This window comes from Nycticebus coucang, chromosome 1, assembly GCF_027406575.1.
Source record: "Nycticebus coucang isolate mNycCou1 chromosome 1, mNycCou1.pri, whole genome shotgun sequence".
Taxonomy (NCBI): Eukaryota; Metazoa; Chordata; class Mammalia; order Primates; family Lorisidae; genus Nycticebus; species Nycticebus coucang.
This window is the reverse complement of record NC_069780.1, coordinates 54,763,943-54,790,022: the sequence shown is the minus strand read 5'-3', so window position 1 is coordinate 54,790,022 and position 26,080 is coordinate 54,763,943.

The following is a 26,080-nucleotide window of genomic DNA, read 5'->3' as shown; positions in this document are numbered from 1 at the left end:
TTATTTTCAGATTCATGTGGATTTAAAGCAACTAAAGTCAAAAAAGACAAAGATGGTCACTTTATATTGATCAAGGGAAAAATACAATAAGAAGACGTTTCAATTCTAAATATTTATGCACCCAATTTAAATGCTCCCAGATTCTTGAAACAGACCTTACTCAGTCTGGAAGCAATATGATATCTGATAATACCATAATAACAGGGGACTTTAATGCTCCTCTTAACCTGGACAGCTCCTCTAAACAGAAATTAAACACAGATATAAGAGACTTAAATGAGACCCTAGAACAACTGTGCTTGATAGATGCATATAGAACACTCCATCCCAAAGATAAAGAATATACATTCTTCTCATCACCCCATGGAACATTCTCCAAAATTGATCATATCCTGGGACACAAAACAAATATCAACAGAATCAAAAGAATTGAAATTTTACCTTGTATCTTCTCAGACCATAAGGCACTAAAGGTGGAACTCAACTCTAACAAAAATGCTCAACCCCACCCAAAGGCATGGAAATTAAACAATCTTCTGTTGAATAACAGATGGGCGCAGGAAGAAATAAAACAGGAAATCATTAACTTCCTTGAGCATAACAACAATAAAGACACAAGCTACCAAAACCTGTGGGATACTGCAAAAGCAGTTTTGAGAGGAAAATTCATCGCTTTAGATGCCTACATTCGAAAAACAGAAAGGGAGCACATCAACAATCTCACAAGAGATCTTATGGAATTGGAAAAAGAAGAACAATTTAAGCTTAAACTCAGTAGAAGAAAAGAAATCTCCAAAATCAAATCAGAGATCAATGAAATTGAAAACAAAAGAATCATTCAGAAAATTAATGAAACAAGGAGTTGGTTTTTTGAAAAAATAAATAAAATAGATAAACCATTGGCCAGACTAACGAGGAATAGAAAAGTAAAATCTCTAGTATCCTCAATCAGAAATGATAAAGGGGAAATAACAACTGATCCCACAGAGATACAAGAGATCATCTCTGAATACTACCAGAAACTCTATGCCCAGAAATTTGACAATGTGAAGGAAATGGATAAATACTTGGAATCACACCCTCTCCCTAGACTCAGCCAGGAAGAAATAGAGCTCCTGAACAGACCAATTTCAAGCACTGAGATCAAAGAAACAATAAAAAAGCTTCCTACCAAATAATGCCCTGGACCAGATGGCTTCACTCCAGAATTCTATCAAACCTTCAAGGAAGAGCTTATTCCTGTACTGCAGAAAATTTTCCAAGAAATTCAGGAAGAAGGAATCTTAACCAACACATTCTATGAAGCAAACATCACCCTGATACCAAAATCAGGAAAAGACCCAAACAAAAAGGAGAATTTCAGAACAATCTCACTCATGAATATAGATGCAAAAATCCTAGTCAATAGATTACAGCTTATCATCAAAAAAGTCATTCATCATGATCAAGTAGGCTTCATCCCAGGGGTGCAAGGCTGGTTTAACATACGCAAGTCCATAAACATTATCCACCATATTAACAGAGGCAAAAATAAAGATCACATGATCCTCTCAATATACGCAGAAAAAGCATTTGATAAAATCCAGCATCCTTTTCTAATTAGAACACTGAAGATTAGAGGCATAGGTGGCACATTTCTGAAACTTATTGAAGCTATCTTTGACAAACCCACAGCTAATATTTTACTGAATGGAGTAAAACTGAAAGCTTTTCCTCTTAGAACTGGAACCAGACAAGGTTGTCCTCTGTCACCTTTACTATTCAACATAGTGCTGGAAGTTCTAGCCAATACAATTAGGCAAGACAAGGAAATAAAGGGAATCCAAATGGGAACAGAGGAGGTCAAAGTCCCCTTCTTTGCTGACGACATGATCTTATACTTAGAGAACCCCAAAGATTCAACCACAAGGCTCCTAGAAGTCATCAAAAAATACAGTAATGTTTCAGGATATAAAATCAATGTCCACAAGTCAGTAGCCTTTGTGTACACCAATACCAGTCAAGATGAGAAGCTAATTAAGGACACAACTCCCTTCACCATAGTTTCAAAGAAAATGAAATACCTAGGAATATACCTAATGAAGGAGGTGAAGGACCTCTATAAACAAAACTATGAAATCCTCAGAAAGGAAATAGCAGAGGATATTAACAAATGGAAGAACATACCATGCTCATGGACGGGAAGAATCAACATTGTTAAAATGTCTATACTTCCCAAAGCAATCTACCTATTCAATGCCATTCCTATCAAAATACCAACATCGTACTTTCAAGATTTGGATAAAATGATTCTGCATTTTGTATGGAACTGGAAAAAACCCCGTATAGCTAAGGTAGTTCTTAGTAATAAAAATAAAGCTGGGGCATCAGCATACCAGATTTTAGTGTGTACTACAAAGCCACAGTGGTCAAGACAGCATGGTACTGGCACAAAAACAGAGACATAGACACTTGGAATCGAATTGAAAACCAAGAAATGAAACTAACATCTTACAAGCACCTAATCTTCGATAAACCAAAGAAGAACATACCTTGGAGGAAAGACTCCCTATTCAATAAATGGTGTTGGGAGAACTGGATGTCTACATGTAAAAGACTGAAACTGGACCCACACCTTTCCCCACTCACAAAAATTGATTCAAGATGGATAAAGGACTTAAATTTAAGGCATGAAACAATAAAAATCCTCCAAGAAAGCATAGGAAAAACACTGGAAGATATTGGCCTGGGGAAAGACTTCATGAAGAAGACTGCCATGGCAATTGCAACAACAACAAAAATAAACAAATGGGACTTCATTAAACTGAAAAGCTTCTGTACAGCTAAGGAGACAATAACCAAAGCAAAGAGACAACCTACACAACGGGAAAGGATATTTGCATATTTTCAATCAGAGAAAAGCTTGATAACTAGGATCTATAGAGAACTCAAATTAATCCACATGAAAAAAGCCAACAATCCCATATATCAATGGGCAAGAGACATGAATAGAACTTTCTCTAAAGATGACAGACGAATGGCTAACAAACACATGAAAAAATGTTCATCATCTCTATATATTAGAGAAATGCAAATCAAAACAACCCTGAGATATCATCTAACCCCAGTGAGAATGGCCCACATCACAAAATCTCAAAACTGCAGATGCTGGCGTGGATGTGGAGAGAAGGGAACACTTTTACACTGCTGGTGGGACTGCAAACTAGTACAACCTTTCTGGAAGGAAGTATGGAGAAACCTCAAAGCACTCAACCTAGACCTCCCATTTGATCCTGCAATCCCATTACTGGGCATCTACCCAGAAGGAAAAAAAAGTCCTTTTATCATAAAGACACTTGTACTAGACTGTTTATTGCAGCTCAATTTACAATCGCCAAAATGTGGAAACAGACTAAATGCCCACTGACCCAGGAATGGATTAACAAGCTGTGGTATATGTATACCATGGAATACTATTCAGCCATTAAAAAAATGGAGACTTTACATCCTTCGTATTAACCTGGATGGAAGTGGAAGACATTATTCTTAGTAAAGCATCACAAGAATGGAGAAGCATGAATCCTATGTACTCAATTTTGATATGAGGACAATTAATGACAATTAAGTTTATTGGGGGGGAAAGCAGAAAGAGGGATGGAGGGAGGGGGTTGGGGCCTTGGTGTGTGTCACACTTTATGGGGGCAAGACATGATTGCAAGAGGGACTTTACCTAACAATTGCAGTCAGTGTAACCTGGATTATTGTACCCTCAATGAATCCCCAACAATAAAAAAAAAAAAGAAAGAAAGAAATCGAGAAATCACATAAGTACTACAAGAAAGCATCAGCAGGGAGGATTCCTCTTCAAAATCCAGAAGCAATAAAAGAAAAAATTGATAAATTTGACTTTGAAAAATTTTTTAAACTTCATAACAGAAACAAAGTCAAAAGACAACTATCAAACTTGGAGAAAATATATCATGAAGTACTGTGGTACAAAGGACCGAAACCCTCTAGCAAGATAGAAAAAGGATATGAACTAAAATTTTTTTTAAAAAACATAAAAAGGTTCATAATTAGAGATATAAAATTAAAGCAATACTGTGATACTATGTTGTACCTCTTAGATTACAAGAAATTATAATTCTTGAAGAAAAAGATTATAAACAATTATAAGACAATGTGTGACAGCACATTCTCTTGGGGACTAGAGGGGAAACAGGCACTTTTATATAATACTGGTGGAAATGCAAACTGGTAGAAGCCTTTTGTAAGGAATTTTGGCAATAACTTAACAAAACTACATATGCACTTACCTTTTGATTGAGCAATCTCACTCTAGGAATCTACTCTGCAATAACATCCCCTCAACATACACCCACCCCCACATATACACATGCAAATATACCCAAAGCAAGTCATTGTAGTATTGTTTGTAATGGAAAAAAAATTGGAAACAACCAAAATTATCATACACAGAACAGTGGTTGAAAGAACTGTGTTACATTTGTACAATGATGCACTATGGAGCAGTAAAAAGACTACGGAAGATGCCTGTGATTTTCAGGATATACCATTAAATTTTTTTTAAAAGCAAAGTGCAAAAAGTAAAAGAGTTTCTATAGTGATACCCTTGTGCATAACAGAAGGAGTATAAGAAAATATAATTGTATCTAGCCATTTGTATAATGCAAAGGAAATATCGGAAGCTAAAGCCAGAAGCTAAAGCCATTGGCTACCGGGAACTGTGGGTAAGAGTGGGAACAAAGCTGAATGGGGAAGTGATGTTCTCTGGGAATACCAATTTTGCATATCTCTAATTCTTGGAAACATGGTAATGTTTCATATACAAAAGAAAATGAAGTAGGGGGAGGAGACAAGATGGCTGACTGAAGCCAGCTTTTTACAGAGGCTCCCGTCCAGAAGGAGAGTTAAAGGACAAAAATTCAGCAAGTAACCTGGTGGATTTGAGCTGCACTAAGAGAGAAGGTTGAAGAACGCACGTCAACCCCACTGAGGCGAGGTGCGACCACAAGGATACAAACAAAAGGTACAAAATCCATCACCAAGCGGACAGGAGTCCCATCCCCCATGAGAATGGCTCAGAGTGACCCACAAACAAACGGTCAGAGTTCAAAGGTCCTCCCACTACAGTCCACGGGAGAGACCCTCTAAAAACTGGACCTACCTCCCCTACTAGGGTGCCACGGCATCCTCCTGCCAGGCGTAAAACTGTATAAACTTTATATAGTCTCTACCTGGAATTCTGAGCTCCCAGCACTCCCCTTCGCTCACAATGGGGTCTGGAGGCCAGTCCCGGTTGGTGGGCGGAGAGGGGACTGCACCGGAGTGGCAGTTCCCTGAGGCACAGTGTGACAGCCGTCTTTTGGTGACAATAGAGCCAGGCATAAAACTGTGTAAAGCTCTGTGTGTTCTCTGCCCGCAACCCCAGGCTCCCAGCACTCCCTGCACTCCCCTCTGCTGTTGCTCCAAGGTCTGGAGGCCTGTCCCCCAGGGATCCAGACTCTTGGGCGATTGCTCGAGGGGTGTAGACAGTGCTGGGCTGCAGCCTATTGGTGCAGACTCTGGGGTACGGGAGCGGAGGAGGGGAGCTACACCAGAGCAGCCATTGCCTGAGCCATAAAGGAGCAGCCCTCTTTTGCTAGCAATACGGCTCACTACCGAATATTCTGAAGCCACACCCCCTGTCTCCCTGGGCAACCAGAGACTCTGAGTTTGCCTGAGGCAACTCCCACTTCAGAGGTCCGCTTTACTAAACCAAAGACACACCTGGCCCTCAGGGGATCGTCAGCCTATAGACAATACAGGAGCAAAGACAAGCTGATTTGGAGCTCAATTCAGTTTCTCTTCTGCAGGGGAACTGCAGACTTGTTCTGTTCTGTTCTGTCAGTAACATTAATAAGGGGCGAGACTGGACCTGAGTGAAAACCCCTCAACCTTCATCAAGCACCAGAGGATGTGAGGCCTCACCTCCTCCTGCTGGAGAGAGGCAGAGTGCAGCGGCCTGGCAGACTTCCTTGTGATTCAGGCAGGTACAAACTCCTGGAGTACTGATTCACTACAGGCAACTGGGTCAGCCAACTGCAGGGCTATCAGTGACTGGATGTGAAGTGGTGCAAGGTGGGGAAGGAGGCAGCAACCTTCCCAGACTGATTTATTGGCTGGGTGGCTCCTCCTGACTCCACGCAGCACTAGAGCAAGCCACACCAGAGTAGTCACCAGACCCCTGTGATCCAGTTCCCAGAGACCTCTTAAACTCTCTCACCCGAGACAGGTGCAGACAGAGACAATTGATTTGGACCTTTTTGAACTGAACCAATCGCCAGAGGACAAATCAGGTGGTGCCCTGGGTGCACGGTGAAGGTTTGATTTTTCTTCTCCAATTGTTTGCCAGTGGGGGGCAGAGTGACTTAATTGCTGATATTTCTCCACAGCTGAGACTTCAATCCAAAGTATCTGTTTCACTAGGGTGGAACAGAAACCAGCTGAAAACAAGACAGAACCACTTAGCCCCACCACACCAGACAGGGCCCCAGTTTCTCAGGCCACAACATTGTTTGGGCCCTCGACAAAGCCCCAGGGGAAAAAATCAGAGGGAGTAAAACAACCATGGGGCGGAATCAGCGGAAAAACTCTGGTAACATGAATAACCAGAATAGATCAACCCCCCCAAGGAAACATATGGCAGATGCAATTGACGATCTCATTCATAAACAACTGGCTGAGATGTCAGAAATCGAATTCAGAATTTGGATCGCAGACAAGATTAACAAAGTGGAATTAGGAATTCAAGGAGAAATTCAAAAGTTGTCTCAAGAATTTAATGAATTTAAAGACAAAACCACCAAAGACTTAGACACACTGAAGCAAGAATTTGCAGCCCTCAAAGATATGAAAAATACAGTAGAATCGCTCAACAACAGAATGGAGCAAGCAGAAGAAAGGATTTCTGACATCGAAGGTAAACCCTTTGAAAACTCCCAAACTCTCAAAGAGGAAGAGAAATGGAGAGCAAAAATGGATCGTTCTCTCCGAGAGCTCTGGGATAATTTGAAGAAGGCGAATATCCGAATCATAGGGGTTCCAGAAACAGATGAAGTGGCCTGTCTGGGCACAGAGATCCTTCTGCTTGAAATTATGAAAGAGAATTTTCCAGACATGCCTAGAGATTCTGAAATTCAGATAGCGGACAGCTTCAGAACCCCAGCACAACTCAACCTCAATAAGATGTCCCCCAGGCATATCATAGTTAACTTCACTAAAGTTAATATGAAGGAGAAAATCCTCAAAGCTGCCAGGAGAAACAAAACTATTACCTTCAAAGGGAAAAATATTAGAACGACTACAGATCTCTCTGCTGAAACTTTTCAAGCCAGAAGAGGGTGGTCACCGACTTTTAATCTCCTAAAGCAAAATAACTTTCAACCCCGGATCTTGTATCCAGCTAAACTGAGTTTCATTTATGATGGAGAAATTAAATACTTTAATGACATTCATGTGTTGAAGAAATTTGCCATAACCAAACCAGCTCTTCAGGATATTCTCAGACCTATCCTCCATAATGACAAACCCAATCCTATACCACAAAAGTAAACTCACTCAGAAACTTCAGATCAAACTCCAATTTCCACACTGGTGAAAGGATTAAAAATGCCCACTGGACTTTTGAAAAACTCGATATCCAAAACTTCACCAGACTTATCAATATTCTCCATTAATGTGAACAGCTTAAACTGTCCTCTAAAGAGGCATAGGTTAGCTGATTGGATACAAAAACTCAGGCCAGATATTTGTTGCATACAAGAGTCACATCTTAACTTAAAAGACAAATACAGACTCAGGGTGAAAGGATGGTCGTCCATATTTCAGGTAAATGGTAATACGAAAAAAGCAGGTATTGCATTTTATTTGCAGATACAATAGGCTTTAAACCAACAAAAGTAAGGAAGGACAAGAATGGTCACTTCATATTTGTTAAGGGTAGTACTCAATATGATGAGATCTCAATTATTAATATCTATGAACCCAACCAGAATGCACCTCAATTTATAAGAGAAACTCTAACAGACATGAGTAACTTGATTTCCTCCAGCTCCATAATCGTCGGAGATTTCAACACTCCTTTGGCAGTGTTGGATTGATCCTCCAACAAGAAGCTGAGCAAAGAAATCTTAGATTTAAACCTAACCATCCAACATTTGGATTTAGCAGACATCTACAGAACATTTCATCCCAACAAAACTGAATACACATACTTCTCATCAGCCCATGGAACTTACTCCAAAATCGATCACATCTTAGGTCACAAGTCTAACCTCAGTAAATTTAAAGGAATACAAATTATTCCATGCATCTTCTCAGACCACCATGGAATAAAACTTGAGCTGAATAACAACAGGAATCTGCATACTCATACAAAAACATGGAAGTTAAATAACCTTATGCTGAATGATAGCTGGTCAGAGATGAGATTAAGAAAGAAATTGCCAATTTTTTGGAACAAAACAACAATGAAGACACGAACTATCAGAACCTCTGGGACACCGCAAAGGCAGTTCTAAGAGGGAAATTTATAGCACTGCAAGCCTTCCTCAAGAGAACGGAAAGAGAGGAAGTTAACAACTTAATGGGACATGTCAAGCAACTGGAAAAGGAAGAACATTCCAACCCCAAACCCAGTAGAAAAAAAGAAATAACCTAAATTAGAGCAGAATTAAATGAAATTGAAAACAAAAGAATAATACAACAGATCAAGAAATCAAAAAGCTGGTTTTTCGAAAAGGTCAATAAAATAGATAAACCTTTGGCCAACCTAATCAGGAAAAAAAAGAGTAAAATCTCTAATCTCATCAATCAGAAACAACAAAGAGGAAATAACAACAGACTCCTCAGAAATCAAAAAAATTCTTAATGAATATTACAAGAAACTTTATTCTCAGAAATATGAAAATCTGAAGGAAATTGACCGATACTTGGAAGCACGTCACCTTCCAAGACTTAGCCAGAATCAAGTGGAAATGTTGAACAGGCCCATATCAAGTTCGGAAATAGCATCACCATACAAAACCTCCCTAAAAAGAAAAGCCCAGGACCAGATGGTTTCATGTCTGAATTCTACCAAACCTTTAAAGAGGAATTAGTACCTATATTACTCAACCTGTTCCAAAATGTAGAAAAAGAAGGAAGACTACCCAACACGTTCTATGAAGCACACATCACCCTGATCCCCAAACCAGGAAAAGACCCAACAAGAAAAGAAAATTATAGACCAATATCACTAATGAATATAGATGCAATAATATTCAACAAGATCCTAACAAACAGAATCCAGCAACATATCAAACAAATTATACATCATGACAAAGTCGGTTTTATCCCAGGATCTCGAGGCTTGTTCAATATACGTAAATCTATAACTGTAATCCAGCACATAAACAAATTAAAAAACAAAGACCATATGATTCTCTCAATCGATGCAGAAAAAGCTTTTGATAATATCCAGCATCCCTTCATGATCAGAATACTTAAGAAAATCAGTATAGAAGGGACATTTCTTAAACTGATAGAGACCATCTACAGCAAACCCACAGCCAATAACATATCGAATGGAGTTAAATTGGAATCATTTCCACTCAGATCAGGAACCAGACAAGGCTGCCCATTGTCTCCATTGCTTTTTAACATTGTAATGGAAGTTTTAGCCACTGCAATTAGGGAAGAAAAGGCGATCAAGGGTATCCATATACGGTCAGAAGAGATCAAACTTTCGCTCTTCGCAGATGATATGATAGTATATCTGGAAAACACTAGGGACTCTACTACAAAACTTTTAGAAATGATCAAGGAATACAGCAGCGTCTCAGGTTACAAAATCAACATTCATAAATCGGTAGCCTTTATATATACCAACAACAGTCAAGTTGAAAAAATAGTTAAGGACTCTATCTCATTCACATTAGTGCCAAAAATGAAATATTTGGGAATTTATCTAAGAAAGGACGTGAAAGATCTCTATAAAGAGAACTATGAAACTCTAAGAAAAGAAATAGCTGAAAATATTAACAAATGGAAAAACATACCCTGCTCATGGCTGGCAAGAATCAATATTGTTAAAATGTCTATACTACCCAAAGCAATATATAATTTCAATGCAATCCCTATTAAAGCTCCACTGTCATAGATTTTAAAGATCTTGAAAAAACAATACTTCGTTTTATATGGAATCAGAAAAAACCTCAAATAGCCAAGACATTACTCAGAAATAAAAACAAAGCAGGAGGAATTACGCTACCAGACCTCAGACTATACTACAAATCAATAGTGATCAAAACAGCATGGTATTGGCACAAAAACAGAGAAGTAATGTCTGGAACAGAATAGAGAACCAAGAGATCAATCCAGCTACTTAACGTTATTTAATCTTTGATAAGCCATTTAAAAACATTCAGTGGGGAAAAGATTCCCTATTTAACAAATGGTGCTGGGTGAACTGGCTGGCAACCTGTAGAAGACTGAAACTGGACCCACACCTTTCACCATTAACTAAGATAGACTCTCACTGGATTAAAGATTTAAACTTAAGACATGAAAGTATAAAAATACTAGAGGAGATTGCAGGGAAAACCCTTAAAGAAATCCGGCTGGGCAAGTATTTTATGAAGAGGACCCCCCGGGCAATTGAAGCAGCTTCAAAAATACACTACTGGGACCTGATCAAACAAAAAAGCTTCTGCACAGCCAAGAACACAGTAAGTAAAGCAAGCAAACAGCCCTCAGAACGGGAGAAGATATTTGCAGGTTATGTCTCTGACAAAGGTTTAATAACCAGAATCCACGGAGAACTCAAACGCATTAGCAAGAATAGAACAAGGGATCCCATCGCAGGCTGGGCAAGGGATTTGAAGAGAAACTTTTCTGAAGAAGACAGGCGCGCAGCCTTCAGACATATGAAAAAATGCTCATCATCTTTAATCATCAGAGAAATGCAAATCAAAACTACTTTGAGATACCATCTAACTCCAGTGAGACTAGCCTATATCACAAAATCCCAAGACCAGAGATGTTGGCACGCATGTGGAGAAAAGGGAACACTTTTGCACTGCTGGTGGGAATGCAAATTAATACATTCCTTTTGGAAAGAGATATGGAGAACACTTAGAGATCTAAAAATAGATCTGCCATTCAATCCTGTAATCCCTCTACTGGGCATATACCCAGAAGACCAAAAAGCACATCATAACAAAGATATTTGTACCAGAATGTTTATTGCAGCTCAATTCATAATTGCTAAGTCATGGAAGAAGCCCAGTGCCCAACGATCCACAAATGGATTAATAAATTGTGGTACATGTACACCATGGAATATTATGCAGCCTTAAAGAAAAATGGAGACTTTATCTCTTTCATGTTTACATGGATGGAGCTGGAACATATTCTTCTTAGTAAAGTATCTCAAGAATGGAAGAAAAAGTACCCAATGTACTCAGCCCTACTATGAAACTAATTTAGGGTTTTCACATGAAAGCTATAACCCAGTTACAACCTAAGAATAGGGGGAAGGGGGAAAGGGAGGGGAGGGAGGGGCGAGGTGGGTAGAGGGAAGGGGATTGGTGGGATTACACCAGGGGTGCATCTTATAAGGGTATATGTGAAACTTGGTAAATGGTCTGTAAAGCTAGTGAATGATGCCCCATGATCATATCAATGTACACAGCTATGATTTAATAAAAATAAAATAAAATAAAAAAATGAAGTAAATAATTAAAAATCAACCAGGGTGGGATGGCAACCTCAAGTAGAACACCAACAGTGACAAATGAACCTAATTGTATTGTAAATGACTAACACAATCAAACTGAAGCAGGCAGTGAAAAAAGAACTAATCTAAATATCTTCAGGAAAGAGGATTTTTGAATGGCTGCTTTCAAACTCATCTTATAAGACCAGCCATACTCTGATACCAAAACCAGACAAGGACAAAACAAAGAAAGAATACTCTAGGCCAATATCTCTGGCGAACATAGATGCAAATTTCCTCAATTAAATAATAGCAAACTGAATTCAACAGCATATCAAAAGATTATACATCATGATCAAGAGGTATTTATCCAGGGGTGCAAGAATGGTTCAACATATGCAAATCAATAAATGTGATACATCACATTAATAAAATAAAGGACAAAAACATATAATCATCTTAATAGACACAGAAAAAGCATTTGATAAAATTTAACGTCTCTTCATAATAGAAATTCTCAAGAAATTAGGTACGAAAGGAACATACCTCAACACAATGAAGATCATTTATGACAAACCCACCGTTAATAACAACTGAGTAGGAAAAAGTTGAAAGCTTTTCCTCTAAGAACTGGAACAAGACAATGATGCTTACTTTTACCACTCTTATTCAGAGCAATTAGGTAAGGGAAAGAAATAAAGGGCATATCTGTTGGAAAGGAGAAAACCAAATTGTCCCTGTTTGCAGACAATGTGATCTTTCATATAGAAAACCCAAAAGACTTTACCAAAAACCTTTTAGTACTTATACATGAATTCAGTAAAGTTGCAGGACGCAAAGTCAACATACAAATATCAGTAGTGTTTCTATACACCAATAAGGAACTAGCTGAAAAGTAAATCAAGAAAATAATTTTATTTACATGTACAATAGCTATAAAAAATTAAATACCTAGTAATAAATTTAACCAAAAAGGTGAAAACCATAAAACACTGATGAAAGATATTGAGGAGGACACAAAATCATAAAAAGATATTACCTGTTCATGAATTAGAAGAATTAATATTGTTAAAATGACCATACTATTCAAAGTGATCTACAGATTCAATCCAGTACCTACCAAGATACCAATGACACTCTTCACTTAATTAGAAAAAAACAATCTTAAAATCATATTGAACTATAAGAGACTCCAAATAGCCAAGGCAATCTTTTTTTTTTTTGGTTTTTGGCCAGGGCTAGGTTTGAACCCGCCACCTCTGGCATATGGGACCAGCGCCCTACTCCTTGAGCCACAGGCGCCGCCCAAGCCAAGGCAATCTTAAGCAAAAAGAACAAAGCTGGAGGTATCATACTACCTAACTTCAAAATACAATACAAAGCTTTAGTAACAAAAACGGCATGGTGTAAGAACAGACACATAGACCAATGGAACAGAATAGATGGTCCAAAAGTAAATGCACTTATTTAAGGCCACCTGATTTTCAACAAAGGCAGCAAAGACATACAATAGAGAAAGGACACTTTCTTCAATGAATGGTGCTGGGAAAATTGGACATCCATACACAGAATAAAGAAACTATACACTTAGCTTTCACTATATACAAAAATCAACTCAAAATGGATTAAAGACTTAAATTTAAGATCCAAAACTATGAACTACTACAAGAAAACATAGAATAAATGCTTCATGACATTCGTCTGGGCAAAGATTGTATAAATAAGACCTCAAAAGCAGAGACAACATCAAGCCTAGCCTAGGCCTGCTAAACAAAAAACAACTGCAATCAAAACACAGCTGGGCATTGTGGTGGGCGCCTGTAGACCCAGCTACTTGGGAGGCTGAGGCAAGAGAATTGCTTAAGTCCAAGAGTTTGAGGTTACTGTGAACTGTGACACCCCAACACTCTACTGAGGGTGAGATAGTGTGACTCTGTCTCAAACAAAAAAAAAAGTTTATAAAAAGGTTCAGTGCCTGCAGCTCAGCAGCTAGGTGCCAGCCACATCCACCGGAGCTGACAGATTCAAACCCAGCCCAGGCCTGCCAAAAAATAGCCGGGTATTGTAGTGGGCACCTGTAGTCCCAGCTACTTGGGAGGGTGAGGCAAGAGAATTGCTTAATCCCAAGAGTTTGAGGGTTTGAGGTTGCTGTGAGCTGTGCTGCCACAGCACTCTACTGAGGGTGACCAACTGAGACTTTGTCTCAAAAAAAAAAGCAGAGACAACAAAAGAAGAATAGACAAATGCAATTACGCCAAACTGAAAAGCTTTTGCACAACAAAGGAAATAAGCAACAGTACAAAGGGATAATTTCAGAATAGGAAAAATTTAGCACACTATTCATCTGACAAGAGATTATTATCCAGAATATACAGGGAACTCAAATGCAATAACAATAAATAAGTAAACAAACAAACAAATAAATAAAATGGGCAAATGATCTAGGCATTTCCTAAAAGAAGCATACAAATGGCCACTAAGTACATTAAAAAAAAAAGAAAAAAAAAACTGGCAGTGCCTGTGGCTCAGTGGGTAAGGTGCTGACCCCATATAACAAGGGTGGTGGGTTCAAACCCAGCCCCAGCTAAACTGCAACAAAAAAATAGCTGGGCATTGGGGCAGGTGCCTGTGGTCCCAGGAAGGCTGAGGCAAGAGAATTGCCTAAGCCCAGGAGTTGGAGGTTGCTGTGAGCTGTGATGCCACAGTACTCTACCGAGGGCGATAAAGTGAGACTCTGTCTCTAAAAAAGAAAAAAGAAAAGACGCAGGCAAATCAAAACCACAATGAGGTGCCAAGATAAAACAGCTATTATTAACATGATAAAAGAAAATAACAAATGCTGGTGAAAATGCAGAGAAAAGTGAATTCATACACTGTTGGTAGAAATGTAAATTAGTATAGTCATTATGGAAAACAGTATGGAAGTTTCAAAAAAACTAAAAATAGAACTACTATATAATCCAGCAACCCCACTGCTGGACATATATCCAGAAATCAGTAAGTCAAAAAGATACCTGCATTTCCATGTTTATTGCAGTACTATGCACACCAGCTAAGATATGGAATCAACCTAAGTGCCCATCAACAGATGAATGGATAAAGAAAATGTGCTTCATACACACTATGAAATACTATTTTTAAAATGTCATTTTTTCTAATTAAGTGAAGAGTGTCATTGGTATCTTGATAGGCATTGGATTGAATCTGTAAGTTTCAAGAATAAAGTAAAATAAAATAAAATAATAAAATACTCTCATTCACAATAATACAATGAGCCTAGAGGACATTATGTTAATTAAGCCAGGAACAGAAAGATAAATACTGTATACTCTCACTCATATGTGAAAGCTAAAAACAGTTACAGAAATACAGAGTTGGGCAGTAGTTACTAGAGGCTGGGGTGGGTAGGGGGAAGGAAAGTGGAAAGAGGGAGAAGTTAATAGATATAAAACTATAGCTATAAAGGAGGAATAAGTCCTAATGTTCTGTAGCTCTGTAGGGTGACTACAGTTAACAATAAGTTACTATACATTTTCAAATAGCTAGATGAGAGGATTTTTTTTTTTTTTTTATTGTTGGGGATTCATTGAGGGTACAATAAGCCAGGTTACACTGATTGCAATTGTTAGGTAAAGTCCCTCTTGCAATCATGTCTTGCCCCCATAAAGTGTGACACACACCAAGGCCCCACCCACCTCCCTCCTTCCCTCTTTCTGTTTCCCCCCCCATATTTTTAATGTTCCCAACACAAAGAAATAGATATTTGAGGGGGTAAAGAGGATAATTTGATTATTATACACTATATACATGAATTGAAATATCACATTGTACTCCATAAATATGTACAATTTTTATGCATTAATTTAAAAAATTACTAATGACCATGATTTAATCAGTCACACTTGTGAGGTAATGAAGCCTCCATTAAACAATATATGACAGAGTCTGGAGAGCTTCCAGGCTGCTGAGCACGAGGAGGTCCCTGGAGGGTGGCCTCCAGAGAGGGCATGGAGCACCTTTCACCCTCCCTGTCACTGTGGCCTGGGCACATCTTCCATCTGACTATTCTTGAGTTGCATCCTTTTATAATAAATGGGTAATAGTAAGTAAAGCACTTTCCTGAGCATGAGAGGTCAACTTACAGCCAAGTCTGACAAAGTTGTGGGAAACTACTATGTGTAATTGGCATCTGAAGAGGGGGACAGTCTTGAAGGGCTGAGCCCCTAACCTGAGGGGTCTGAGCTAACTCCATACATTTTGGTGACCAAGGTGTTTTGTGCTGAGTATAAGTATAGAGAGAACAGAAAGTTAATCTCTCTCCATACAAGACAGTAGGTAGCATGCAGAGTAACAAGAGGGCCTGCAACCAGAGCCTGGCACCAGCCCGTCAAGGAGGAGGTTCTTCAACTCAGTGTGAGTACTTCTGTACCAGGCACTCTGCAAGGGGTGCAGAGTTAGGCCTCGACGCATGAGTCCATGCTTCACAATACAGCCACAGTTACAGCTAAAGAACCGGGCATTTCACTAATAAAGAGAAGGCCTACAGTTCATGGATAAAATTTTTTAAAGTAAGATTTAGAAACACAAATGACCCATATCAAAACTAGAAAAAATTGTCCTTAGTGATGAATACTTTCCCTTCAAAAGGCATATAAATCACAGACGTTAATCCATGAATCCAAATTTACTAAGTTTCAGCGATCAAACCCAACACAATGGTGTTTAGATATGTGGTAATCCGTTTCATGATGACAGTCAAGGTCGATACAGATATTAAGCAGGTTTTTGTACCATTTCTGGCTCAGAATTGAAACAGGAACTGCCCACCACACAGCACTTTTTGCTGAGTTAAGTGATACGTATTTTCACTTACCATCTTCTTACAAAAGAAAAAAGTTTGTGAGTAAAACTGATACACAGATTAAACAGAACAAGAATGCTTTCCCACCAAAACTTACCAGCAGAGAAAAAAAAAAAAAACCCAGGAAGCATTGGGAAAGTAAAGCAAGTCTGAGTCCCATTCTCGGCTTCAAATTCTTCAGCCTTTCTTGGCAAATAAAACACTCTTTTCACCTTTCATGTATTCACAAGGCTCAGAAACCCTTGATTTTCCTATTTTGAGGATTTAAAAAATCAATTGAAGATAGTACAATAATAATCTTGGAGCATGACATCTTCTGTTAATAGAAAAAAAAAACTTATTGAAATACCATGACACATCTTACTATCACCTCCTTCAAGCACATATAAATGGCATATTTGACCACAGAACTGACATCAGTAATAGTGAATTAGATTAAAAACAAGGCTCCACGTCTCCTAGAGCCTATATCATAAAATCTGAATCAATTGGGACCCAATTATGGGAGAATTATTTTGGGAAGAGGGGGATTATTTTTGAAAGAAAGGAACAGGTAACAAAACTTTAAGGACTTTTGTAAAACCAGAGTGAAAGTGCCTCCCATAATAGCTATAATAGACACAACCATCACATTGCTCCTATTTGCTGCTCCTCCCACTTTGCTAAGTGGGCAGCACCATAGGAGGACACCTCATGCAAAGGCCACCAATCTGTGGGCTTGTCAGCAGTCAGTGACCTGGGATCTGACCAGCACAGACGAGCTAAGCGGTAAGGTTCCTCTTTCAGGAATCTGAACCACAAGACTTTAGGGAATTCTAGTAAGCAGCAGCGACAAAAGCCAAATGGACGTATCAAGAATTGCCATGATAGAGAGAGAGGCAGAATCTCCTCTCTATCCATGGGATACATGCAAGCTATAGTTATGAGGGAGAAGGCAACGGAGAAAAGAGAGTAGAAGCCACAAGTATAAGGAAGACTTTGACTGTACGACCAGAGAGAGGGAGGAGGAAGAGAAAGAGAAAGGAGAGAGGTGGGAGGGAAGAGTAGCCCTGATTCATGACAACTTCCTTAAGACCCAACTATAATTCAGTGTCTGTCTTTGGATTTCCCTGAAATCCTTCTGAAACCGAAAGTCTTTGATCGTTATAACTAAAAGAACCCTAAGCAAAGCAATCCATCCTAAGGACAGTGTACTTTCACCCAATCTTCTCTTTTTATCTGCAAGAGCTGGTACTCAAAATAAAGGCTTTCAATTAATCAGGGTAGCAATATTCTGTAAAGGAAATTGGTTCCACTACTATTTATGTAATCTTGGGCAGCTCTCTTATCTACTCAGCCTCACTTTTTTCATCTATAGACATTGCAGGCTTGTTGGAGAAATAACAATAACGTGTATAGAGCACCTGGCCCGAGTAGTTGCCATCATTCGCCAAAATAAAACCTGGGATTTATACAAAGCTTCTTTCTTTCTTTCTTTCTTTCTTTCTTTCTTTCTTTCTTTCTTTCTTTCTTTCTTTCTTTCTTTCTTTCTTTCTTTCTTTCTTTCTTTCTTTCTTTCTTTCTTTCTTTCTTTCTTTCTTTCTTTCTTTCTTTCTCTCTCTCTCTCTCTCTCTCTCTCTCTCTCTCTCTCTCTCTCTCTCTCTCTCTCTCTCTCTCTCTCTCTCTCTCTCTTTCTTTCTTTCTTTCTTCTCTCTCTCTCTCTTTTTCTTTTTTTCTTTGTTGTTAATAGGAGGGTACATATAATTAGGTCACATTATTTGGTTTGTCAGGCAAAGTCCAAAGTCTGAGTTGTAGTTGAGGCCTTCACCCTGGAAGTGTGCCATATACCCCTATAATGATAGGTGGGGATTTACCAAGCCCCCACCCCTCTGCCCTTCTTGAATTTAATTGTGTTTTTCTCTCATGCCCACTCTCTTTATATGACCGATACACTCAGCAGCCCTGGTGAGGTGGACAGGGCAAGTGTTACCATCTCCATTTTATAGATGGCTTGGAGGGCGGCGCCTGTGGCTCAGTGAGTAGAGTGCCAACCCCATATACAGAGGGTGGCGGGTTCAAACCCGGCCCTGGCCAAACTGCAACAAAAAAATAGCCCGGTGTTGTGGCGGGTGCCTGTAGTCCCAGCTACTTGGGAGGCTGAGACAAGAGAATCACCTAAGCCCAGGAGTTGGAGGTTGCTGTGAGCTGTGACACTACAGCACTCTACCAAGGACAATAAAGTGAGACTCTGTCTCTACAAAAAAAAAAAAAAAAAAAATACAAATGGCTTGGAGAAGATCCATAACTCCCAAGATCTGAAAGCTGGCATGTGGAAGAATGAGGACTTAAACAATCATGGCTGAGGATTGTTAGTTTGTATTTTTCACCAGAAAAATTTCTCATTCCATTAAACTTCAGAGAATGTATTCGTGGATTAGGAAAAACTTTGCAACCGATAAAGTTGAAATGGAGTGGAGAAAAGGGTCCTGATTAACCTTCAGTTCAAGAGAAAAATCCATTCCATTAAAATCTCCTTTCCCTGGGCGTTCCTGATAATTGAGATTTTACAGTTCTTTGAAATACTGCAAGGTCAACAAACCACACACACTTACAGCTCCATGAGAGAATGGAAATAACGGCACTCTCTAGGGCAGGAAAGAGAAATTCATTACATTAGGAAATCCTGACAGAAGGACATGAGAGACCGAGAGCAATGCGAGTAAATGTAGAAAAAAGAAAAGAAGAAGAGGGAGGGAGGAAATTATTTCTGGCACACCTAATTACTACAGAAACTCACCTCCTAATCCCCAGGGTAATTCACACTTTTAGAGATCAGTATGTCAAATTACCTTTTTAGATCTTTGTAAAATAATCCTGAAAGTTTCAGATTCAGATTGTGAGAAAACTTTATGTTAGATCATATGGCAGTTTCTAAATAAAAGTTAGTTGCTTAATCTATGTTTTTTATATTTCCCTTGAATATAAAATAAGAAAGGTTTCAATGATTTTATGTATTTACCTTCTAATAGTTTTAATAACTAAAGCTGTTAAAAGCCACAGTCCTGCCCTATAGGATAAAGAAAATCTCTAAGGGGCAAAATGCCCCTTTGTGGGAGTTCTGATCGGCACCTGGAACTTCATGAACACACAACGCAATCCAAGTGCCACTCTGTGTTCACTCTTGTTGACAGCTGTGACAGAGAGATCCGGGTCAGGAAATGAGGCATGGAAGACTCATCTAACCCCTTAAGGGTCTCCAGTGCCTTGACGACATTACCTCTAAGGTCACAGCTATAGCTAAATTTCTAAGCTCTATGAATTTTCTCCAGTCATTCCTTCAAATTGGATTTAATGAGAACATAAGAACTGCCTCATTGTTTCAACTGCTGAGTTCAAGCAATGGTTATTAAGGCTTATATGTATGTCTTCTATGAGTCCAAAGCCTAGGATGAGCCTGGGCTCAGGGTCAACAACCTGAGTTTTGGCATTTGGTAGCCATGTGGCCCTGGAAAAGTAATATAACCTCTCTGTGCTTTCATTTCATCATCCACACAATTAGGCAATATTAATGCCTAATACCTCATAGTATTGTCACAAGGAATAAATGAGTTAAAACACACAAAGCGCTTAAAAGAGCACCTACAGCTTCAGGCACTCCCAATAATTGTTAACTGCTCATATTTTCTTTTGACTGTGTAACATTCTTTAATATATGCAAGCACAAAGTCTATGGGAACATCTGCCACCAGGGAGAAAAGATAAAATTCAAGCACGCATAAAGAACAAGGGCAGGAATGGATGAAACAACGCATCGTTTGCTGCGGGCTTCCCCGGGTCAGCTGAGCTGAGCTTCATGTTGTTCCATGTTTTTTCTGCATCATCAGCCTCCAATGGCAGATGGGAGGTGCTCATCATAAAGCAGACCAAGTGGCAGAGTGTGATGCACCAGCACAAATACATCTCTACCACTGGACAACCAGCCTGGCCCTGCTTTTCTGCCTTCCCCACATTAGAGAACATTGGACGTGATGTACTGTTAATAGGTCAAAGAGTCCCACAGGCTTCAGAGAAAGAGCTGCAGGCATAATGGAAGAGCTGGCATTGAGGGAATCCCTGTGATGTGGTCTTTAGTTGCCTTTTTAGGGCAGGTGGGAAGAGGGCTTAAGGAGAAGAGAGCAGAGCTTTCCAGATGGGAGGTGTGGGATGTGTGTGCCCCTGGGCGTGATGTTTGGAGAAGCCCACGTGGAAGGCCAACAGTGATGCCAAAAAGAGAAAGCATGAAATAAGGTGTAGCAGCAGGTGTAGCCAGTAGTGGCCAAGGAAGATCGCCTATTTTGCCAATTTCCAGAGAAATAATCTCTGCAACCAGGTATGCTTTATTGTCAGGTTAGCTGCCTTTTAGGATTATATTTAGACTTTTTTTCCTTTTCTTAGAAAACCTCAAATGATTACAACTTGCACAGAATGTTTAAGTGGGTCATGAAAAACCAAGGAATGCTTTTTGCCTCTCAGATCCCTGAAACTCTAGTTTCTAGAGAGTTGGGTGCTAATTCCTTTACTCTCCCGTGGCCAGAATGGCAAATTCTACCTGCCTTACACTGTCTCCCACTACTCCATTTAAGGGATCCCAGTTCACTGTTCAGTAAAAGGAAGGAGCATTTTCTCAGAATCCAATTCTCCAGGTGACAAAAAAGGTGGATGAGGATTTCTAAAGGCTAACAACTTCTCACAGAAGTCAGGGCATTTTACATCACTCTGGAGCAGTGATTTTCAACCCATGTGCTGTGAGAAGATCGTAAGTGTGCTGCAAAAGTTTTTAAAGATCATTAATTAAATTATTTTCAAAAGAAGTTCAAAGCACAGTAAGTATTTTTTTTTATTTTACTCTTTTGTTTTGGTCAACATAATGTAAGTGTGCTGTAAAAGTTTAACTACAGGTTCAAGTGTGCCATGAGATTAAAAAAAAAAAAAAGGTTGAAAGACAATGCTCTAGAGAGATAACCCAGAGGACTGAAGGGTTATTACTACAGAGAAAGACAGTAATGTTTAAAACCTCAAACCCCACTCAATTCTTTATGCGACAAACAATAGCAATCCTCCATACCTATTGCCTATACTTAGATGTGACGCTCCACTCAATCCATGCCACTCATACAGAAAAGAGAAAAATAATGGAAAATCTTCCAGCAATGCTTTTTTTTCTTTTTTCTTTTTAAAGTTTATCCTGTATTTCAGAGAGAACTTCAGAACAAGATTCTGGTTAGGAAAAAGTTCTAATTGGGACAGGCGCTTCCTACCCTCCCCTCTCACAAGCTTTACACATTGTGAAGTCATGTCTTCCCCACATCTTTCTGTGATTTCTGATTCCTTTTCTCATCTAGGAAAATGTTGCCAGGGATTTTCACTGAATGTCACTTTCACTGAAAAGAACCTAATAGAGAATTTTTGAGACTTCGGTCCAGAAAGCTTTCCAAGATAATATTTGTCATCCAAGGCTTCAAAGGAGCAGAAATTCATAAGAAAAGAATTTTGTAAGAAAAAACATTTCAGTAGATAATCTAGAGGATGGATGGCATTAATCCTCCCTTCCGCCTGCACTCTGGGCTTGGCCCTTTTCCTGTGAGCTCACTGCTGAGATTGTGTAAGGCATTCTAGCCAGGGCCGTGGCATTTATGACAGCTTAGCATAGAGAATAAAGGAGAAAAAAGGATGACCCCAGGCTCCAAGCCCAAGTGAAAAAGAAAATGAGGTAGGGGATCTAAGCAAGGGGTTCATCTTTGAAGGGAAGAGGATGAGGAGAGAGGTGTAGCTTCAAAGCCATGAGATGAGCTCTCCTAAGAGGAAAGTATGGAGCAGCACATGTGAGTTAGTATGTGTATACATGTACACACACATACACCCACAGGCCCAAAGCATGGAGCAGGAGGAAAAGAAGAAGAAATAGGACACCAGGAAGATAGGTTGGAAAGGCAGGAGGAAAAGTTCTAAGATGTTCTAGAAACAAAGAATATTTTATTGTGGAACAAACACAAACCAAAAGAAAATCGGTGATATAATATTAATATTGTACAAACTAGACTTAAAAGCAACATTTATTATTCCAGATAAGAGAGTCACTATATGATGATAGAAGTCAATACACAGGGAAAATATAACAATTCTTGACTTGTATGCAATGAATAACATGGTCCTAAAATGAATAAAACAGTAACTGAGTGAACTGTAAAGAAAATGAGCATTCTATCATCAATCACACTGGGAGATCTTGACATATTTTTCTCAGTAAATGACAATCCTAATATCAGTAATTAAAGTATCTATAATGATATTTTAACCATTGTATTCTAAATTCCTTATTAATAATCTTTAATATGGTTACAAGAGTGAGCCACCGTGCCTGGCCTAGAACTCTGGGAGGCTGAGGTGAGTGGATTGCCTGAACTCATGAGTTTGAGACCAGCCTGAGCAAGAATGAACCCCCGTGTCTAAAAATAGCTGGGCGTTGTGGCGGGCACCTATAGTCCCAGCTATTTGGGAGGCTGAGGCAAGACGATTGCTTAAGCCCAAGAGTTTGAGGTTGCTGTGAGCTATGACACTACGGCACTCTCCCCAGGGAGATAAAGTGAGACTCTATCTCAAAATAATAATAATAGCAATCATAATCATAATCATTAATATTTTTACCTCACTTAAATTCCTCCTACCTGGAACTCTCCAACTGGAAACATGTGAGTTGTAGTCAAACCAGTTCACCAAACATACCATCTAGGTCTCCTATTCCTCTCCTCAGGCCCATCCCTAACTAAAATGTTATCTCTCTTGCATAGAATTCTCACCCCTGAAATTGTGAAGGAGGTTAAAGCAGAGCTGGCAGAAGTAGACTTCTGGGTCACAAGGATGGAGAGGGCAGAAAGGTAGGTGGTTCTCCAAAAGCCACCCTAAAGCTTTCGATGGAAAACTGTGTTTGTTTCTCAATCTCCCTTCTGGTTGGGGACCACACCTTTCAAGTAGTGTCCAAGGGCTCAGCCTGGACCAAGTTTGGGAATAACAGTCCGTGTGTAATATGGAGAACAAGGAAGGTCAGAGGCCAATTTTGTCATCTCTTTCAGGAGAAAGTCAGTGGTCTGGGAAGGCAAATCACCTGGGGCTGGGTGAGGGAGGCAGAGGAGAAATAGGGTGTCTGAGATGTCAAGCCCAAGCCCCACAAACAGAGAATAAGCAGAAGGCAGCAGTGAGTGAACAAAGCACAGGAGATGAGTAAGAAGCCTAGATAGAAGCTGAGTCTCGGGAGGATCAAGCAAAATCAGTTGTATTGTTAAGTTTTAGGTCTGGTGTTTGTTTCCACCACTTCTGGCACTTAAGGAGCCAGGGAATGACTCAGCATCTTAGGATAGACCCCGGACATTCTGCCTTTTCAGACAGGTAAGCCTTTATCAGGATCTAGGCACACTTTGGATACAAGACTTGAAGAAAGCCGTGTACTGCTTCTCTATCTCTCTCCCATAATTGTGTTGCACCTGGAAGTGGTCAATATATAGAAAGGAACAAGCATGACAAAGACACTGCTTTGTTTCTCCTCCTGAGGGCAAGAAAAGTGGGTGAGTCAGTTACCTCCCTGTGCCAGCCTGTGGACTTGGTCCCATTATCACTGTCAACAGTTTATAGAAAAATATAAATAATTTAAATCTAAGTGTCAGTCGATAGTTTTAATAAACTCAAATTTTTACATCATGAAAGCCTTGTTATTTGCCCATATTGCTTGTTGACTAAAACAAGAACAACAACAACAATAATAAAACACCCCCGACATGTAAGATAGACCCTTAGATAGAAATTGTAAAAATCTACGTGATTGTCAAAGGAGCCATTTTCCAAACAGCCAGAAAGCCATGGAAATTGATGAGCCCCAGAGAACTATCAGCCTTAGGACTCTGTTTAAGCATCAGAAGATGTTTAATAAATCATGCTGTTTTCTCCCCCCACATAGCCTTGGCAAAGCTGGAGGAGGTCAGAAAGACAAACTCACTCGGGTGCAGTTGAGGCTGCCAGCAGCACAAGCAACAGGAAGAGGGCTATGGAAAAGGATAGTAAAATCTGGGCACAGCGGATCCTGTAGTCTTCGGCCATCAGGAGGCTGAGATGGGGGCATACCTAGAGGAGGCTGCATAGCACTGTGATGGCACCTGTGAAAAACCACTTCACTCCAGCCTGGGCAGCAGAGCGAGACCTTGTCTCTTAAGAAGGGGAGAGGTACTGAGAGTTCTATTTCTAAGGAGACTTCCAACATTAGGAGTCTCTACTTTTTTAAGGTACTGCTGAAAAGAAACACAGCAATAGCAAGTAGTGCTGATATAAGTATTCCTGGGGATAATATCAATACTAGTCCCACACTGTGACCGACCAAGAGGAATCTGAATGCTGTTGAGGAAGTGGGATACGTGATCCAGCAGTGAGTACAATGATCTTCACTGGGGTGCCACCTGAGAGTAAGACTTAGCACCAAACTCCATATTATAAAGAACCTTCTGGTTCACCAGATTTCCCATACAACTTTAAAAAGTAATTCTTTTGCAATACTTGGATGACTCCTGAGGTCAAAGGCTGAGGTTCAGGTTCTTTCGTGGTGTAATGCCAGTTTTCCAGTCTCTTTATGCCAGACTCTGTGTTGTTTCTCTGTTTTACATAATAAAAGGCTATTTGTTCAAAGGAGAAGATCACTGGAGGGTTTGCAGTACCCCTTAAATCCTCCATTCATTTTTAATATGGTATTTGACATCTTGAGAAGTTCACATACACAAGGAAGAGATTGCACAGCATGAACTGGGGGAAAATTCCACTGCCTATTCCCCCAGGAGCATCTGATAACGTGAGGTGACTAGTACATGACATGTTTTATAGGATGGCTCTGTAAATAGTCGTGCCTTTCAGCACCAAACAAATTAAAACATAATCATAACCCCAGTACCATTGTTACCACTGGGTGGCATTCTTTGTGATTAAATATATATCACATTCTTTCCAGGCCTGCCAGGGTAAACGCTGCCAAATTCAGAATGGCAATTTATTTCAAGTTTTCAAAATAAAAATGATGTACCAAAAAATTTTTAAATTAACATTTTATTTTCAGTTATAAGTCAAATCATTATGGGTTATTCAAATATCTTCCCAAACCATAGTTTCCTGGTATTGAATATCATTCAAAATAAATAGGCCATTTCCTAAATATTTTGAAATCTATTCCTTAAGGTTTCATTTTACTGTATAGAAACCTAATAAATGAAATAAGTCAGATTTACCAAAAAGATAAATTGAAGAGGGGATGTTATTTAGATTTTCTTAAAGAGTTCACTGCAGGATTTCTTCATACCAAACTCCTGCGATGAAATGGAGAACCCACACCCCTCAGATGGGTTTCTACAACTATGTGCTTTGAGTAATGGTCTTCTGTCAACTTTGTAGGGATCAAAGACAAAGGCTCATGACCCTGGCAAAGAGCGAGCCTT